Raw genomic sequence first — 3,912 nt, 5'->3', positions numbered from 1 at the left:
TGGTCATTCATTGTGATATAAATTAGTGACATTTTCCCCGCAAATACTCGTGGTTCTGTGCTGTTGGTATTTGGTAGCCTATCTGATGCCTGCAGTGCAGCGCATCAAATGAGCCGCGCCAATTAACGCGTCAATCTCTCTCTCTCTCTCTGGAGTCCCCACGCAACTGTCTAATTTACTGCGGTCGGATTTTTGGGAGGTCGGATTTATGAGATTAAAATAATAGGGCGGATCTTTGGGTAGTCTAACTCATGAGTGGTCGAACTATTGAGAGGTCGGACGGAAGACTATGACCCATTTCAAGAGGGTCATAAAAGTAATTCAAATCAGATCGAGTGGCATCACACTTGTCTCACAGGAAACCTTTTTAAGCGGTGCGCTGCTTCTATAGACGGCGCTGTGTGTTGGGAGGAGAGATGTTTGTAGACGAGATTCGGCCGCTTCTATAGACCACTGTGTGCTTGTTTGTAGGCGAGATTTGAGGGACACTCACCGAGATTTGGATTTGTGTGCACTGAGGTTTGGCGGAGACTGTGTGTGTGTGTGTGTGTGTGTGTGTGTGTGTCCAAAATAAAGGGGTGCGTTGTGCAGTGCGAGATTTGGGGGAGGCTGTGTGTGCGTGGACAAGGAAGTGCCACGCGCGTGCAGTTTGCGGTTCAGACCAGACAAGTCGGGGAGACTGTGTGTGCAGTGTGTGTGGACAAGGAAGTGTGGTTCGTGGTTCGGACCAGACAATAAATCAACACAAGTCCAACGGCAGTCACAAGTCTTCAAATGTAAGTCGCTCCATGCATAGGCTGCTGCTGGAGCATTTAGTCGCCGACCTGCCTCTGTGCCTATCCAAGCCCGCTGTCAGAGCTCAATCAGCAGTCCTGTTGTAAACGTAATTGCAGTACCACAGCCAAACTGTATTTCATTTTGGGAAACTGACAACCCTATTCAGAGGTGTTTCTATGGTCTGAAGACATTCAGTGGTGTAGTCTACCTTTTTTCAGAGGGTATACTGTGACTCTGACCTGGGGGGGGGGCGTGGTTTCGGCCGGAAGTGGGCGGAGATTCGACCCATTTCTTGTTGTTGTTCCTCCCCAAATTTACAGAATAGCTTCAGCCATCAGCTTCATCTTGCTTCTTCGGTCGCTATTCTGTCTCCTGAAGATTTGTTTGCCGACGGGGAGAAAGCCCCACGTGATAGCCACCCGTCAATCTCTCTCTCTCTCTCTCTCTCTCTCTCTCTGCTCAACGCTGTAACACCATTTTATTTTGAAATTCAGTTGACTTTGCCATTTCCCACGGATATTGTCGCGTTTTTCTTTCCTGGCTTGACAGAAAAAGTCTGCCTTCACGCGCCTTGTCGCTTGAAAATAGAACTCATGTAAAAATCGGCGCAGCTCAGGCGAGGCGTGGGTACACAGAAGGTTCACGTTGAGGCGCCCTGTGTACACAGCCTCATTGACTAAAAAGGACGCCTTTAAAAGCGTGGGTAAAGGCAATGCTTGGGTGCTGTGTGTGGACGTAGGGTAACACACAAAGCGCACAGGGTGAATTTTATGAATGGAAATTGAAAACGATACGTATCATAGCGCATTTCCCAGTGCGCCAACGCAAATCTGAGTAATTTCGCAGTGTGTAGATTGCGTCTACCTGCGTTGCACGTAGACTACACCACTGAAGACATTGGGGGCTTAGCCTAGGTGCAAAGCGCAGCGGTGCGCCACCGAGCGATTTTCAGGCCAAAATGATGCCTACAAACACAACCCGAACTATACACTACACACAAACTCATCTAAATTATAATTAAATAGGCTACCTAAGGGACTACCTAAGGGACCTGTTGGAAAAAAATTCTGTTATTAAAGCTTCATCAATTTGTCAGATTCAATTTTCTTCTTGTGTCTGTGTGTGTGTGTGTGTGTGTGTGTGTGTGTGTGTGTGTCTGTGTGTCTGTGTGTGCAGATACAGCTTCTTCTCACAGTTCCTCTCTTCTCCACCTCCACTGTTCAGTTGTGTCTTGTCATTAGATTAAAAAAAAAGACAAATGCAGACACGTAAATGTACTTATGATGATCAGTTAATGCAGATGTGACAGGGAAATATTAGTATAGTAATATTCACAGCATGTATTACCTTTTGGAATGGAAGACTAGCTGGATCCTCTTGGCGAGGGAATCATCCCCATTCATCACGGCTTCTTTACTGCCACTATGGTGTCTGTCTTGGCTCACTGAAATTACATAAAATAAGAAAGACAGATACAGACACATAAGTTTAGTTATGATGATCAGTTAGTGCACTTGCTCTGTTCAAACAAATTAAGTTAGACATGTTACAAGTCTCATGTTACAAGTTACAAGATCTCATGAACAGATAATAGTTGTGGTTGGTCCTGTATTTAACAGGGAAAGAAACAGAGACAAAGAGGTATTTCCTCTGTTGTCTTTTTACTTTGCATGAAAATAATAATAATAAAAGGCATTCAGTTACAAAAACACAATGGTTCCCATACTATGGGTTCAAAATGTATCATCCAGGAAAGGATTGCACAATCCTCTCCTGGATGATAAATTTTCCCGGAGTGTAGACGAGTAATTTCCTCTAGCCCTAACCATATTTTCAAAATAAAGGTTGTATGTTGTATGCATTTCTGATCACCAATACCATTTTCAGGGCTTTAAAGCATGCATGAGAGATGAATAGAGGGGGGCCAGCTATTCTTATTTTTGTACCCCCCCCCCCCTTTCATATTTGAGATCCGGGGCTTTTCATAAAAGATCCGGGGCTATAGCCCCGAAAGCCCAGGCCATGGCCCTAATTTAGATACGAGGATGCTTCTTTGCTGTCATGTGGGATGTGACGTGCAATGTTCTTGGTCGCACATCATACCTACAATTATTTCACGTAACGTTATGCTTCTTCTGCTTCTCTCTCACTCTACAAGTCCCCATAGTCTTAAAGGGAATTTTAGAGAAATATTGTCATGATGTTACAGAAATGGCAGAAAGGTAGAAAGCACAACCTTCTGTACTGTAGTGTATTGTACACACTATTAGAAGAATATTCGATTATAGAATATTATCCGGTTCCACAAAGGCATATTACAGGAATATTATCATGTTTATTTCCAGATATTTGAATTATTGGAAGATTATCAAGTCATCATCCTTTGTGACTGGATTGAACCCTTGACACTGTAGGACAGGCATGTCCAAAGTCAGGGGCCAATTGCGGCCCTCGGACCGATTTTAAGCGGCCCACGTCTTGTCTCTCAAAATATACTATGTGTGGCACTCCGCACACAATTGGTTAATCAAGCAAGTTCACTTTGCGTCTTTTTTCGTTCACCCAACTATCATAGCACTATCATACAATTGGTAGACAAGCACCAAGTAGAAACTACGCAGACAGAACTTTTTTTCAGATGGTAAACAGGAGTACACTTGTATTGTATGTGATTTTTTTTTAACCCATATGATGTGAGAAGCAGCTGCGGCCCCCAGGTATTTTCACATTATCTAATCTGGCCCCCCATTTCAAAAAAGTTTGGACACCCCTGCTGTAGGACTACACACCTCACATCTGATTTCATCCACTATTGAACACTGACGTGAGTTGTGAGGTATTGCTTTGACAAGGCAGGTTTTTCTGACATGTATGCATTGCTAGTTGCCGTTTGGTTTACTTTTTTATGACCAACACTTTATTTGGTTTTGAACAGATATAACAGTGGACATTAGAAACAGAAGGAATAACTCAAATATGACATTAATACCAAAATAATAATAATACAAATAATAATGATGATAATAACCACATTATGCACATAGACAGTCATTCGTCGATGTTGACACAATATCAAGAGTCAAGACTGATCACATCATCACTGATGACATCTCTCACTGATGACATCTCAATTGC

Source organism: Poromitra crassiceps, assembly GCF_964638095.1.
Source record: "Poromitra crassiceps genome assembly, chromosome: 9".
NCBI classification, from domain to species: Eukaryota; Metazoa; Chordata; class Actinopteri; order Beryciformes; family Melamphaidae; genus Poromitra; species Poromitra crassiceps.
This window is presented reverse-complemented; position numbering follows the sequence as displayed.